The 17245-nt window shown below is 36.2% G+C and overlaps 1 protein-coding gene across 8 annotated transcripts in view; it reads right to left on the bottom strand.

Annotated features, from left to right (window-relative positions):
• Positions 1 to 17245, bottom strand: part of RGS7 (regulator of G protein signaling 7) — a 256768-nt gene that overhangs the window by 186640 nt on the left and 52883 nt on the right. The window lies entirely within an intron of this gene.

The following is a 17245-nucleotide window of genomic DNA, read 5'->3' as shown; positions in this document are numbered from 1 at the left end:
GTTCCTGTAGCACACCTGACTGAACACTATCTGTTCCAAGCAGTTTGTTATTAAGATAGTATTTGCTCTACAGACATACTGCAAGATTCTTCCTGTTTCACATTTCTATGCAGTATAGCAATCAGATATAATTAAACATTTCAAATTAGCAATTCAGTAAACCACATGAATCAAATTCATCTGCTGTACTTTATTGTCTGGCTTTTGATATCTTCAGAATAAATTACCTGACTGTTTTGTGGTACTAGAAACCCCACTGATATACTAGTAAAAAGCAGAATTTATGGGGAACTCAGTGTTTTTTCAATCAAGCAAAAATAAGAGTAACAAAGTCGGTTGAATTTCAACAATGCACAAATTCACATTATATCTTTGCAAATATGCAGACACTAACATGGTGCTTATACGTCTAAGGATTTATTTTCTTAGATTTTCTTCTTTTAATATTTGGTAACACATACAGAGCAGAGTCCTTCAGTATCCAAGTAAGCACATGGGAGAAAATGCATCAAACATTAGTTAAGAGTAACTCATAGATGCTAGACCCAAGTCATTCTACTTCATTTAATGATAAGGGACTGATTGAAGAATAAAGTCCAAATGTCTCCATTATCTGAACTACCATGTTTCATTGATTCTTCATTATAAAATCAGTTTCTTACTTCACAACCTGAGGAACTGCCATGAAACAATGCTTTTGGTTCAAGGTCTGCATTCGTTATGTTGAAATGTTTACCAGTCTTAAGGAACACCTGGACTGCTTTCAGTCAACTTGGTCACACATTATGAAAATTGATTTTGTTTTTTAATCATATTATACAAGTAACACCAACTATTGTTACAGTCCTAGTATTTGATATTTTAATAAACACACACACTAATAGTTACTGTTCTTTGGTAGGGAGAATTTTTCAAAGGACAAAAGGTAGCCAAGCATGAAATTGATATCCACAATCACTTTATACTGATTTTGTTTCTGAAAATCCTCATCTCGGTTCCAATATGTTATGACATCTTTTGAAAAAGTTATTTTAAAATTCCAGGAGCAATGTTTTCTGCTTTAAGTGTTTAACTCAAAAGGTATCTGGCACAATGAAAAGCACAATTGAAAAGAATACTTTTTAAAAAAAGACATAGAAAGGAGTCTCTTCCTGCCACAATACTTTCTCCAACACTTTCTGAGCTCTGAAACATCCTCATCAAATACAAAAGATCACAGGTGAAATGGAAAGAAATAGGGCATATAAGCCAGGCAGATTTTTCATGACATGAGGTATTCAAAACTCAAATGTGGGGTTGTGAAGAAAGTTATGCCAGAATTTCTATCACAGACCTGTCAATCTAGAAGTCCTGGGAACTGCCGCTTGAAACCAGGCATGCTAGAAAGTCTAGTAAGGATTCTGGCACTCTATTGCAGAGCTGTGACTCAGAATCTTAGGAGCCCTTGGCTGCTGTATTGATAATGTCATTGAGCAACCATAGCACAGGAAAGCGAAAATTTAGAAACACCGCACTTAGTGTTTCTAGGAAAGAGAAAAGTAGGATTTGCAGCTAAAGAGTAAATAAAAAATAGTACTGGCTACTTATGAACAAACCTGGACAAAAATAATGAAAAACACAGAACTTCCTATGGATAAAAAATGCTGCAACTTTGCCTTCTGCACTCACCATCTGTACCCAGGAGTATCAGGCCAGCATTTTCACACAGATTTCTAAATAATTCAGTTATCAGAAACTTCTGACCCGGTTACATACAGACTGGGAGCAGAAAGTCTATCTTTAAGGTAGACTTTGAGTATTCAAACATTATTCTTTTAAAACTCCACATTATGCTGGTTTGATAGTCCTTTCTATCAGTTTCCATTCATTTCAAGGCTGATATTCAGAAAATCAATCAATTGTACTTTATGCTTGCATTGATATACTTTGTTTCTTGTTTTCTAACATTTCATTCGATAAGACAGTTATTCACACACTGGAAGAAAGAAACAGAATAACCTACTTTCCATTTTGCTCCAAAAGACAGCCACGTGAAGGTATATTTAATATGCCTTTTAAATGCCATCTTTAAGTTGCTTAAAGACTTTCTTAAAATACTGTCACGCTCTTTTTCTCGTGACAGCAATGTTCTAACTCAAATTCTTTTGGTAGTCTTGTTTGAGCCCCTTCTCATTCTCAAATTCTGTTTCTTCCTGGAAAATGCATTATCCTGATGGAGTAAATGTTAAGTAAATACCATTTTCTTACTGCCTAGTCTATTTGACAATCTTCTACATCCCAATTACCTCAGTGTGACTTAAAACATCACAAGCTGTTATTAAGTAGTGAAGAAGTGAATACAAATGACATTTGTTCAAAAAAAAAAAAGGCAGAAAATAAAACTTTACAATTGAGAAAAACATTGGCATTTCTCAGTGAAAGAGCACCCTAAGTACAAAGCTGTCTAAGTATACGTAAGTTTTATGTAGATCAGCTCCTAATATTTCAATCTAAGGGAAAGTTTTGAATTCAAGTAAACTGTTACTAAAGCAGCTATAGAGAAATCACACACACACAGAGTCTAATCTTCTATTAGAATCAAGTACAAGAAGAATTTAGAGTAAAATCTGCCAAGAAAATTCACAGTTGCAATTGCCAAAAGATACCTTATGGTGAAGGAATAAAAATAAAATACCAGAAAATACGAAGACAACAGATAATCAGATACAGAATCTTACTGTCCAGCAACAGCACTTATTAGAAAAAAGGTTTGAGAAATCCTTAACAAAGGAACCTTTCACAGTTTTAATGTAACAATTTACTACATTCATTCAGAGTTATTCATAGCTTTTTATTCCTTTTCAGTGAGATGCCAAATCAGAAGACAGAATTTATCTAGTCATTCCAAAATAAATTCTTCTGTCACATGCCAAAATAACAACATTGTGGTTTAAAGTTCTGAAGATTGCTGTTCCTGTCAGGTCACATAGAATCCACATGAGTTAATTATGCATTTATTTCTTCTCTATTGCCTTTGGATTTTTCTCCAAGACATAAATAGCATGACCAAGAAAGAATGGGCTACAGGCTTTCAGAATCACAGAAAGAGTGGTTTCTGTTTCTGAGCCCTCATAGCAAGAAGCATAATTTGAATGACAAAAAAAAAAAAAAAAGATTATTTTAATTTTTCTGTCACGAGGAAGTTCCCCAAATCCACAATGCCAATCTGCAAATGAAACTGTACCATTGAATACAACACTGACAAGACAGAAATAAAGTACAGCATGTGTGGGGTTGCCTGCCCATTGGCTGTAGTGTACAGAGTATAACCAAGATTCCCTCAGTAACATTTTTGATTTCACTTCTCCAGTATCAAACAAGATATTTGTGTATTTTAAACCCTTAAAAAATATATATCTTTTCAAACAACTCTCACACTTTCCCTTACAATCTCACAAAACAAACTGCCCAGAAGCAGTTTGGATTCCTTGATAAGTTTCATCTATTTAAAAAAAAATTAAAAAAAAAAAACAACCCTCCACTTGGGATTTTGGTTCCTCTTTGTTCCATATCATGAAGAAAGCCTCAATGATATAATATTTTTGGAAATAAGGGCAGGAGAATTCTTTCTCCATGTATGAAATTCCATTAGCTTTAAAAAAAAAAAAACAAAAAACAAAAAACAAAAAAAACCTAGAATGCTTGGCTATACAGTGTATGCTAACAATCATAAAGTTAATGAGAGTTGACACAAACATCACTTAGAGTGAGTCATCAGAACAGAAGTGTCCACTTAACATTCTTGAACTAGCCAGATATAATAGACTGAAAAGATGAAAACAGCCCTCTTCTACACATACACGAATTCAGACCATGAGAAGTAGTTCACATAAATTCCATCATGACACTTAACGTTTCTAAGCATCACACCAGCGGTAGACAGCACAGTCAGTAAGAACAAAAGGCATGGAATAATCACTGCCAGCTCACTTTAAGCAAGTCAGCAAGCAATACCATGGCTCTCCATGCTATGCTGATACTTTTTAGTCAGGAAATCCTTTGACACTGCAACACATAATCAATATGCCAGCCATATTTCTATTTCCAGAAAAATACATCTTTAATACAAGCAGATAAATCAATAATGACCATTTTGTCAGGAAAGTTGCATATTTTCTTAAGGTAACTTCTTTGATGTAGGAAAATTAATGGATGAATCCAAACAAAATTTTACTTGACAAGATGCAATTCCTTATGAAAAAATACAGAGTAGATTATTGTTCCAGTTATTAACATCTCTCAGATACAAGCCAAGGCAACACTAAGACCTCACACATCTCTAAACAACCACTGATTGAAGGAAACAAGTTTTACAGATATCCCCAGAACATCCTTGTAAGAAAAGTCGAGACAGGAACTAAAAAGTACTAATCCTTCAAACTTTTTTTTTTTTTGGTACCAACATGAAACTACCTTTACAGCAAACTGCTCCTCAACTGAGACAACACTTCCATCACTTCTTTGCAAGTGAACAATCTGAAATATTTCCCATCATCACTTATAATTGTCAATTAAAAACTTTCATAGAAAAATCTCAAAACATGACTATTCATCTCAAAATGCAAGCAATGCATTTAAAAGTACTTTCAGCTACAGTATCCATTGCCTTGTGTAGCGGAGATCTGACGTCAACATCACACTGAGATGAAAGGATACAGAAAGAGATTCCTTCTCCCACTCCTTGTCATTGTGCAATTCTCTATGAGAGAGAGAACCTCTGTTAGTTAAGCTACACTGAGTTCCTCACTTGTGGACCTGAGAAGACAACAGTTTAGAGACAGAGGAGAAAATAGTTTACACTCTAAACTACTTAAAGTTCATTGAACCACTACAGTATGCAGACAGTCAGCAGGTGATTCCAGAAATGCATCTCTTTAAGTGCATCTGCTGGCTATATTAAGGTATATAACTGATTTTAGCAGTAAATATGTGACATCATATTACACAAGCAGAAAATCAATGAATTTCTATTATGACTCAAATGCCACTGGGGACACAAAACCGAAAGGCAGCAAGAGTTAGCTGAACACCTTTAGTTTCTCTCTGAAGATCACAGAATTGCAGAGGTTGGAAGGGACCTCAAGAGAACATTGTACTAAAGCAGGTACCCTACAACAGGTTACACAGTTAGGTATCTTGAATATCCCTCCACGGAAGGAGACTCCACAGCCTCTCCGGGCAACCTGTTCCAGTGCTCCATCACCCCTACTGTAAAGAAATTCTGTGTGTTAGTATGGAACTTCCTACGTTCAAGTTTTAGGCCACTACTCCTTGTTCTATTGCTGTGCACCACCAAGAGCCTGGACTCGCCCATTTGCCTCCCACCTCCCTGTAGACGTTAATAAGCATTTATCAGATCCCCTCTCAGTCTTCTTTTCCACAGGATGAACAGACCCAATTTACTCAGCTTTTCCTGTATGGGTGATGATCCAGGCCCTTAATCATCTTTATGGTCTTCCATTGGACTCCTTAGAAATCCCTGCCTTTTTTGAACAAGGAAGCCCAGAACTAGTCTATAGGTGGCCCCACCAGGGCACAGTAGACAGGGAGGATAACATCCCTAGACCTGTTGGCCATGCTCTTTTTAATACACCTCAGGATAAAGGTGATTACCTGTACCGATGTATGCAGCTTTTGCACTTGCTCTTGTTAAAGCTCATCTGGTTCCTCTCTGCCCAGATCTCCAGTTTCTCCTGGTCTTGTCAAGCAGTAGCACAGCCTTCTGGTGTGTCTGCCAATCCTCCCACCTTTTTTGTCATCAGCAAACTTGCTGAGAGTGGACTCAGATCATAACGACAAATTAAAAGAAGGGTTCAAATGCCAGATTAAAAAAATAGGAGAGAATTTAAAGCTCTAAAATTTGAAGCGATACAAAAATTCAGAGAAAGAGAAAGTAGCAGAAAATACAACTAAAATGCTGGAGGAGCAATAGAAGCAGCTGGGTGAAGGGGTGGGAAAAGAAGAATCAGTGCTGGAGAGGAAAGTTATGAAAGTATGGGGGAAGGTGTGGGAAAGAAGTGAGCAAGAACCTGAGGGGAGGAGAAAACTGAAGGAGAAAACAGACACCATACATTTTAAAGCATGTATTTGAAGAAGCTTTGCATTTTTACCATCTGGCAGCATGTGTGTTTTATTATGAAGTGCTGGGATGTGTTTAGTGGTATGGGGAGAACTCTTTCATGAGCTCATCTGAGCTAGATACCTAACATATAATTACTTTCCGAGAACTGGGAGAGGACCCAGCGATGACTCAGACAATCATGTCTAATCCCATCACCAGTAAAAATTAAAAATGAGTTCAAACCAAAATCAAATTCTCACAGTGATGCAACCTCAATGCTCAGCTAAACCCCTGAAGGTGACATAGCAAATCCTCCTACTTCGAGACAATATGTAACACTAGCATCCAGGCAAATTAAGATTTCCTAGGAAATGTACTACTTGCAGTTAGCATGTTCTTGCTGATGTGCTGAACTGCACTGAGCCTGAAATGAAATGCCTGATTCTATCACTATTGAAAGGACAATTTCACCCAATAATTCTTCTACTTTAAGTTCATAGTGATGTTAAAGATAAAACTTAAGAAAAATATTTCTTTTACAACTCAGTTCTAGCTGTCTCTTTACAATTAGCCACATCTGACAACGATACTTGGGAGCAGAAGGTGTTAGTTCCTATTGTGTCTCTATTAAAATTAGGCATACATTACAGGTCTTCAAGATTTGTTCAATTATCAAACTCGAATTCAAGTTTCTATTTACTTTGACTCACTGGTGTCTATATATACAACACTCATTTCAGGGTGGAAAGAAAATGGTGTTTTCTGCTCAGGGCACTTGCGGACGAATCACAGAACAAACCAGCTTGATGAATAGACTCATCAATTTCAAAGAACTCTCCCTGCTTACAGGCACTAATCTGTTATTGAAGATAAGCCATGTCATGCATTCAAAGGCATAAGAACAGTTTGACACAGATAAAGTTATACTGAAATCACATTAAGACTCCTAATTAACTATCAAGTTGTACAAAGCCTTCACTTATCAGACTTACTTAAATACTTAAACAGTTATGAATATTATGAAAAGCTGGGCCATAAGAGAAGTAGAATTCATCCCATGCAACTGTACTCACATGATTACACAGAATCATGGGTTGGAAGGGACCTCAAGGATCATGAATCTCCAACCTTCCTACTGCACGCAGGGCCACCAGCCTCCACATTTAATACTAGACCAGGCTGCCCAGGGCTCCATCCAATCTGGCCTTGAGCATCTCTAGGGATGGGGCATCCACAGTCTCTCTGAGCAGCCTGTTCCAGCACCTCACCACTCTCATCATAAAGAACTTTCCCCTGACATCCAACCTAAATCTTCCCTCCCTCAACTTAAAATCATTTCCCCTTGTCCTGCATTTATCTACCCTTTCAAAGAGTTGATTCCCCTCCTGTTTGTAGGCTCCCTTTAGTACTGAAATGCTGCAGTGAGGTCAACCCGCAGCCTTCTTTTCTCCAGGCTGAACAAGCCCAGCTCCCTCAGCCTGTCTTCGTAGGGGAGGTGCTCCAGTCCCCTGATCATCTTTGTGACCCTCCTCTGGATCCTCTCTAACAGCTCTCTGCCTTTCTTGTACTGGGGGCTGCAGACCTGGACACAGTACTCCAGATTACACCTGTGTGTATGGACAAAAAAAAGCTGATTTTTTTTTTCTAAAAACTAGACAGAAAAAAACAAAAAAGACAGCTCATCTACCAAAACATGTTAAAAGAAATAGCACAAACTTTCCTGATGAATTTAATCCAAACTTTTCACAAGTGTACAGGTCTAATCAGTGAACTACTAGAACTGAATAATCATACTAAAGTCTGAATGTTATTAAATTCTGCAGCTGCAGAATTTGCCACACAATTTCTGTGGAAAATGAAGCATTAAAAAATAAGACTAGTGTAGCTTTTTGGTAGGAAATAAAACCCTAAAAACAAAAACGGCAATTAAGCTGTTGAAGTCACATTTGCCTGAATTTGCAGAAAGCCTGACACAAAAGCACTGAATTACGTTTTTTGAACTTTCAGCATCACCATTTATTATTTTGTGGTTAATCAAACAGGCTTTTCAGACAAACCAAGCTGTCTCCTACATCTTCTTGCATAGAATAAGCCCCAGTTATTTCTAAGCCATTACAAAGATTTGCCTTAACAAACTTTTATCACCAAGGAAATGACACTACACTATTTAGTTTATAGTCAAAACTTTCAGTACAGATCTCAATTTCATCTTTTATGATGAAACCAATGAAAAAACCTCCAGCTGCAGAATTTACCATCTTCCAGAAAACGTCTTCATCCTCAGTATTCAATACAGCATGCTCTCACAATGTATATTTTTTCAGATATGTAGTAGTTTTAAAAAGCTGCTTGTTTCCTAACTGCAATTTAAAATTTTCACAACTATAAAAAACATGCCATAATCCCTGGCAAACTGGTGCCAGCAGCCAGTTAGCAGTCTTGGCCAATTTCAGAAGACTTTTACATACCTATTGCAATGTTAGTATAACTGCAGAACAAATATATTTCTGACTTTAAATCACACTGGAGCTGGTGTTTAAGATGATTGGAGAACTGAGGCAAATTTGGCAGAAACTCAATATCTGTACTCATGGCAAATCATTTTGACTTTAATCTTCAAACAACATAAGCTTGGTCTGGAGTTGCTGCTTAAAGCTAACTTGCCATTATTCTTCAAGGCTTTCAAGGTCGATGCATACCACACTTACACAAATGCTTCATTGATACCAGAAATCAAATTCCTAAAAGGAATTTTTTTTAAATCCAGAAAGCAGAATACATGCTTTAAATTCAACTCTACATGAACGGGAACATTCATACCCTTCTACTTACTTGGCTGTTGGTATAAAGGATAAATCTAAAATTTAAAAAAAAAAAAAGAAAAAAAACAGTCTCTGGATCTAATGTCAACATGAACTGTGGGAAAGAAGAGATGCCAGTTTGCATTCTTCAAAGCGTGCTAGGGACTTAGGATCAAATTTTGCACACATGTAAACTCTCTCAAAACTGAAGGAGAATTTTAGAAAAAAAAAAGAAAGAAAGAAAGGAAAGAAAGGGAAGAAAGAAAGGAGACAATTAAGAAAAAGAATGTTGGAGGATTTGGTCAATTACATATATTTCTGCAAGTATAAAGACTCAGCCTCTTCAGGTACAGAGTCATGAACTCTCCCTTTACAAAAGATTTTGTTAACACTTATTGTAAGTAGACTACTTGTAGGTATCAGAAAACTTTCATACCGAAGTCACAAATGTGTTAGATGCAATATGATGTTCATATAACATATAATGAAAGATAGAGCCATATTAATCCATTATGAACTTCTGCCATTTTCCTCTGGAAGCTCAGTGGGCGTTATCCGATTTGGCACTCTGAAGAGTGAGATTCTACAGCATCTAATGAACTAGGGTTAATCTCAAAGGGGCTCTAGACTTTTGCTTTTATAACACAAACCTGAGCTCCCACCTTGTTAAGATAAAATGAATTTCCTGTAGAATCAAATCATAAACAAACAGAACTTTCATATATTTAACAGTCCATACAAAATGGAACTTAGTACAGAGTCAAGAAAAATATTTCCCTTGAACAACAGAGCAGTTCCAGGGTTAAATGATTTGCATATGTTATGGCAGGTACTCTTTTCCCGAGAGATGAACAAGTTTGAGCACACAGGTACGGCAAAGTACCCAACTGTGGAATGGGGTGATGGAGAGATTCAAGTTAGCGCAATTTTCAAATATTAGTTGCCATGAGGTAATCAAGTAACAAAACTTGACCATTAGGTAAAAGTGTTTAAAACCAAAAAGAAAAATCTGACTTCAGAAGTCACGATGATGAAAATCCAGAAACAACATAAGAAGTTGAGATGTTCTGAAGAGTACCATTTAATTAACAACAACACTGAGGGCCACAATGACTTCCCACTCATCCTTTTCTATGAATGTAGGTCGTTATTTCTACCATGTATGTGAGGGTTGGTTTGTTTTTTTGTTTTTTTTTTTTTAATAACAATTGCATAATTGTGCTTATCTAACATATGTATTTCCTTAAAGAGTGGAAGTCTAGTTTCTGTTAATGAGCTATAAGTAGCAAAATAGAAATCCTCAAAAACTTGAAAGAACTTCACAATAAAACCTCCAGATTTTTCAAATATTTAATAAAATATTAACATTATTCAATTATGACAACTAATATCAGAATAAAAGAGTATATCCAGTTTAGAATTAGGAGGTTCAGTAGGGCCACTGACGTTAAATCACAATCAGTTTCTTCTCTATTGCTTTTCATATATTTCAGTTTTTGACCCATGATCACAGATGAAAAGAAGCAATTTTATGAATGTGATAAATAATTTAAAGAATGTCATTATGATTAGTACATCTCTTTTCCTCACTCTGCAAAGATGTAAGTCACAGCCTTGCAATAAGTGGCATAATTTTAGCTTGATCCTGGTTCAGAATTCTAAAGATGAGAAAAACAGGAATGACAGTGGATCTCAGCTGCCTGTTATGATATACACTGGACAATATAAAGCCTCCTATGATACAGAACAGATTTAAGGATCTTCATTTCATCAATCACAACACAACTGAGATATCTTCAATAGCTATTGCACACTGAAAACTGCCATCACCCATCCCTTTTCTAGCTAGGTTCTTCATTTGGAGAACATGCAAGAAGAATAGTAGGGATCTCTCTCAACAAAAAAAAAAGTGCCAAAAAGATGGAAATTAATCAAGAGAATATGTTTACATCAGAATTAGCGCATGTATCGGTAAATAAGCGCTAATTCTCAGCTCTCACCTGATCAGCTACCTAAAGCCTGGACTCTTGAAGCTTGTTGCAGACAACAAAAGATTTCCCAAGTAAGCAATATTATTAGACCTATCACAGTTAAGAGTCCTGCTTGAAAGAATTAAAGAATTCAATTCTTCTGAATGCAGGATAACCAGGGGGAGGGAGGGGAGGGAGTGGGAAAAGAAAGGAAAAAGACAGCTTCCTTGCTCACTTGCTTAGTTATCAACTCAAACCCTCTCTTACATCTCTGCACTAATTCCTTAGTTTCCAGCCCTGTACTATTTCATTTCCTCTAATCTTTGATACAAAAAATTTTCCCTCAACAAAATATATCTCAAGTAAAAGGGGTGGGGAAAGGAAGGAAAGGCACTATTTTCAGCTTTGTTTTGAGGCTCCACTCGACCCAGCTTCCTGGTTCAGGTGTTGCACCATTTCATATATTTACCTCCAATAAGTAGATGGTTGTTATGCCCATTACTTTTAGTTTGGCTCATAAGATGTTTCTTTCTATGGAAGGTAAATACAAGCAATATGTGAGAATGCTCCATGAAGCTAGAAATATCAGTAGGGAAGGACCAAGACCATGAGTAAGGAATCTAATCACCTAAGTGATTTTTTTTTTCTTTTCTTTTTTTTTTTTCAGGATGATAGTCATGTCTATACCATTACTAATTTACATTACTCCAAGGTAATATTTAAGTCCTTTAATGTGAAGGTTCTTTTCTTTTACATACTGTTTTATAGGCAGGAAAGATCAAATGATCTTTCTTTTGAAGTCATTAAATATTTTAGTTTCAAATAACTATAACTACTATTTCTCTGTTTCCTTCTCCACTGAAATAATAGAGAAGATTAAACTAAGAAGATTTACAGGTAAGTTATTTAGATGTAGAGTTTCTCCTGCTCCTATTTATTTTACAGTAAGAAGAAATACCTATTTTAAAAGACAAAGCAAACTACAGGAAATAAGAGGTGACATATCTTAAAAAAAAAAAAAAAAAAGTTTATAGCAAAGTGAAATTCAGATACTTGTGTAAATATTCTTTACTATATTATCAATTTATTTGTATTATTATATTATCAATTAAAATGTAAACAGAAATACAGGTTTATATTCCTTCCAGAATACAAAAACGATTTTTATATAGAAACTTGCAACTTGTTGCCCCCAGCTAAGCACAAATACTTCTCAATCTAAAGTAGGCATTGAAATATAATTAGATTTTATAGTCAGGCTTGATTAAAGTTGCAGTTTCTGTTATGAACAAAGCTTTAACTGGGTCATCTATAGCTTAGGCAAGAGTTTAATCACAGCTTCTCTCTGCTTTTAGGATAAAAAGTAGGATTTTCTGGAATGGACCACTTCTTATCTTTAGCTTTTTCTGGTATTATCATCACAGTCTGAGCTGTTTGCCATTTGTCTTGCCCTTAACATATCACTACACATGATAAGCATGAAAATTCATATTAAAAAAAAAAAAACTACTGTTTCCACTTTACTATTCAAGAAAGTCTCATCTTTTATTTCCCTACTTCCATTTCAAAGCTTTTTTTTTTTTTTGTCATTTGGTTAAATGTTACTGAAGTTGCATGTCACCTTATTTTTCTAGTGTGTAAAAAGGTGTCATAGAAGCTGAGAGCTATTTAAAAATTCTGGTCTGATACAGAGCTTCATAACATTGCCCCCTGTACAAGATCAGATCTTTTTAATCATTGACTTCCTATGCATACTGTTGTTTGTAACCTCAGGCCAAATTTGCCTTATGTTGCTATTCAGACTTATAATGTCTGGAGAAAAATTGTACAGATCTTTTGGCCACTGCCAGGTTTGTACACTGAAAGATTATTTTAAGTTGATTAATGTGAGAAGGATATGATGCATCCAAAACCTTAAACAACTAAAAGTCATCTATGCTATTAAATTAAGGGGTTACAGAAGAAGAAGAAATACTTGTTTCAGGACATGAAGACCAAACAGCACTGAGAATATGCAGTAAAATATTTAGCACATGATCTATTTGCTTTGATGTGCTGTGGCTCCATACAAGTCTTCTGTCTCAGAAAGCTGCTGTCTTATAGCATTCAAGGATATGTAATTCACAAAGATCGACAGAAACGGATGCCTTTGAAGTCAGCCAAATTCAGCTAAAAAGGCTTTATGATAATGTGGAGGCAAGTTGCCATTTTGAATGTATGAAGCCTTCTAATTTCTAACATGCAAAATTCAAGCTTATTTCAATATGGAATACATTTTATTAGCTTTCAGTGACTTCAGCTGAACTACATAGGACTTCTATATACATAGTTTGATGGCTCCTTCAACACTCTCTCCCACAACATTCTCCTGGAGAAGCTGGCCCACGGCCTGGAGAGATACACCCTCTGCTGAGTAAAGAACTGGCTGGATGGCCAGACCCAGATTATGGTGGTGAATGGAGTTAAATCCAGCTGGCAACTCGTCACGAGTGGTATTCCCCAGAGGCTGGTACCAGGGCCTGTCCTGTCTGTTGATGCCTCTGGATGAAGGCATTGAGTGCACCCTCAGTAAGTTTGCAGATGACACCAAGTTGGTAGGAAGCATTGATCTGTGTGAGGCTAGGAAGGTCCTAAAGAGAGATCTAGACAGGCTGGAAAGCTGGGCTGAGGCCAATGAGGGAAGTTCAGCAACACTAAGTGCCAGGTCCTGCACCTGGGCCAAACAACCCCAGGTGATGCTACAGGCTCAGGGCACAGTGGCTGGAAGACTGCGTAAAAGAAACAGACCTGGGGGTATTGGCCAGTACTTCACTGAACATGAGCCAGCAGTGTGCCTAGGTGGACATGAAGGCTAATGGCATCCTGGCTTGTATCGGAAATACTGTTGCCAGCAGGAGCAGGGAAGTGATCATCCCTCTGTACTCAGAACTGGTGAGGTTGCACCTCAACTACTGTGTTCAGTTTTGACCCTCTCACTGCAAGCAAGAGATTGGTGATATGTGGAGAGTTGAACTGGATCATCCTAGAGGTGTTTTCAAACCTTGGTGATTCTATGATTCTGTGGTTTTAAATGTTAGCTACAAACGAAAAAAAAAATTCTACTTAGTAAGCTAGCAATAACAATTGCTACCATTACCGTGATTTGAAGATGATGATGTAGCAGAGAACTTCAGAGATCTTCATAATTTGCATGATTGAATTACATAAAAGGGATGTTAACTGTGCCTTAGCCAGAGGAGTATCCCCTTCTGAGAAACACACTTCTCTATGTAACTACAAACTAGCCTTATTAGAATTTTTACAAAGTCTGTAAAGGTTTCACTTACCTAACTTCTGAAGTAACATGAACTATCCATGATTTTGGGTGGTTTGGTTTGTTTCTGAAGAGTAGGAAATTTTAAAAAGAGGATATTAAAGGATAAAATGCCTCTTCACAAAAGCAGCTCTCCTTATGTAAAGATATTTATAATGTCAAATCTATGTACATGATCAAAAGTTTCTAGCTAGTTTGAAAGTCTGTTTGTGATCAGGTTTTTATGAAGAACCGTAACATAACTCTCCTCCATGCCTTCGTTCCATCAGCAGCGAAGAAAAAATATTATTTCCTCTGAAGTTGACCTGGACAGATAGTTTAGCATCAAAGCCATATCCCTTGCATTTATGAGACAATGGCCATCTCTTTAGCTTTATAGGGCTTCCCACATCCAATGTTCCAAAGCTAAACTTGCATCCCCAGTTCCCTGCAACCAATGTTTGTCATATCTCTGGAAAACAGTAAAAAAAAAAAAAAAAAAAAAACACACTTGCTATGCCATTATCAAGTTGTCATGTAACGGCATTAAAATGTATAATTAGTAAAGGAGACAAGTCTGTGATACAAGACACACCAGGATTTGGCCATTTGTTTCTATCTACCACTACTGTGTCACTACTATTAACAAGTGCCACTACTGTTTTGACTAACAAAACAAAAATGTGTTTTTAATACTGAAGGCATTGCAATTACTACTGTGAGGACTGAAACAAATGCCAGGAAGCTTTTATACAGCCTCCTCTCCAGAGCACTGTCCTCTGTTTAGCTCTGCACAGTTAAGTAAAAGTCTAAGTCAACTTTTCCATGCATATTTGATTACTTCCCCTGGACACAGAGCACAGTGAACAACAAAGAACACCAAACTTCTACAAAGAACAGTTCATTGTCAAAATATTCTTCATCATTCCTTCTGAGCTGATAGTGCCTTTGAGGCACCCATAACTATTGATGATAATCCAGAAGACAATTACCTTGATGTGTGTCAGCAGCATACAAAAAAGGCAAGATGCACAAATAGCACTTCCGAACACTGAAGCAAGATTTTCTTTCGTGATCTCAATTTTACTAAAAGGGTTTCTGGAATAACAAATCTGTCCTAGAAAAAGCTTGCTTCTGTCTCAGCATCTACTTTTTTTCTTTTTTTTTCTTTTTTTTGCTAAAGAATTCAGATTTATTTTCTGGGCAAAAATCACAAAACAGCAATACATTTAATCACTTGATGGTGAGAAATATCTGTTCCCATGCAGAAGCAAACCCTGCAAGAGTTAAAAAAAAAAAAAAAAAAAAAAAAGAACCAGGACCCTACTACTCTAGACAATTTAGGTCTATCTTCTTTACTACATTTCTAGCTGTGCCAGTTACAACAGATCTTCTGGATTCTATCAAAGAGATACATAATGAACTTCTTTGTGGGTGGGCTATGAAAACACAGACAAACCTGACCATTTTCAATGACTTTTCTGTGAATCTCCTCGCTGGAGTGCATGTAAGTGCCAGCAGCAGCAGTTGCTGCCATAGCAACAGAGTTATTTAGGAAATAATTTTAAGTGAGTATCACAGCATATTCAGTCTCACATAAAAAAAAGCAGAGTTGGCAGGAAGATAGGAAAAGGCAGAAAAAGAATAAGTTTTATGACTTTTTTTTTAATTGAAAAATTTACGTTTCCCATCTACTTACAAATGCAGAAGAATCTCTGTAAATCAATACTTTCCTTTGAATAGTTTTGGAACTTTTACTGCATTTGAGAGTGGAAAAAATTAGCAAACACTCATAAAGAGCTTCACAGCAATAACACTTCTATCATGCTAAACCATGTGGAATACTATTCTCTGAAAAACAGTCTACAAATCAAGTTTTCTTAGTTTAACGAAGGAATAAACTGACATCACAATTTGTGTCACTGAACTTAAAATCACAGGCTTCCCTTAGAGAAATCCAGCTTACTTATAAAATAAGAATGTTAGATCATTACGAAAAAGGTTTTTTAGTGACTGCTTATACCTAGATCAGTGAAGTAATTTGCTTTGAGATTTTCCACTTTTGTCTAATTGACAGTTTGGGGGGGGGGGGGGTTGTTTTTATAATTTTGTCGTTACTGTTTATCCCCTTCAAACAAAATATAGCCACATTCCTATCAGAAAATAGTTACAAGATGGATCAGAAAAACATGCTACTGTAAGTACAAATGTTTCAACAGTGACCCTTGAGAAATCTTAACAGTTCCTCAAAACCAAGGTCTGTTACAGCATAGCATATTTTTAAATCTTCCGTATTTTATATACTATATAAGCTAAATTTCCGTATCTATGCCTTCATTGCTCTTACTCCATCCATTTGTACTTTCATATGGATAACCAGCGACATATCTTCCTATACACATTTATGGCAGCTACATCCATGCGAATCAGTAGACTCATTTGCCTGCTTAGCACTAAAAATATTATATAAACATATATTCTTCATTTTTTTCAAAGCATGAATGTTTGCAGTAATGACAACCCAAGTGACCTCCTCAAACCCACTAATGTAAATCACTCAGTCTTCTACATTTGTTTTTAAAAGTAATATTTGCATGTGTACACAACTCCAAAAACAGCCATTAACAGTGTTTGCTCACCTGCTGCAGGGCTGGTGTAAACTAATACTACTGAAAAATAATCTGTTGTGCTTTAATATTCTCTACAATATTCTCCTGGGTTAGCTAGAAATGCAACAAAAGAGCTAGTCACATTTCTCATCTTTCCATCTACGCAACTTTCAAGAGCTGGTACAAATAATGAAGTGTATAAGCTCATTCCAAAAAGGCAAAAGTATTTTTAATGACAACCTCTATTACTTTAAATACCACAGAGAGCCACTTAAACAGCTATCTTTATCAGTTCCATCATACAAACAAAAAAGACTGAATGTATGTTATATTCTGAAATGATGTATGCATTATCTACCTTTCTTTCTGACTGCTTTTCCTTATATCTAGATAAGGAACTATACTCTCAGCTTGTGAAAAAAATCAGCCTTCCATAAATAGGTATCACTGTATATTATAATCTATCAAAATTT

The sequence above is a fragment of the Phasianus colchicus genome, chromosome 2 (genome assembly GCF_987193195.1).
Source record: "Phasianus colchicus chromosome 2, bPhaCol1.hap1.1, whole genome shotgun sequence".
Classification (NCBI taxonomy): domain Eukaryota; kingdom Metazoa; phylum Chordata; class Aves; order Galliformes; family Phasianidae; genus Phasianus; species Phasianus colchicus.
Note: the sequence above shows the minus strand (reverse complement) of the source record. Positions and strands in the feature narration are given on the sequence as shown.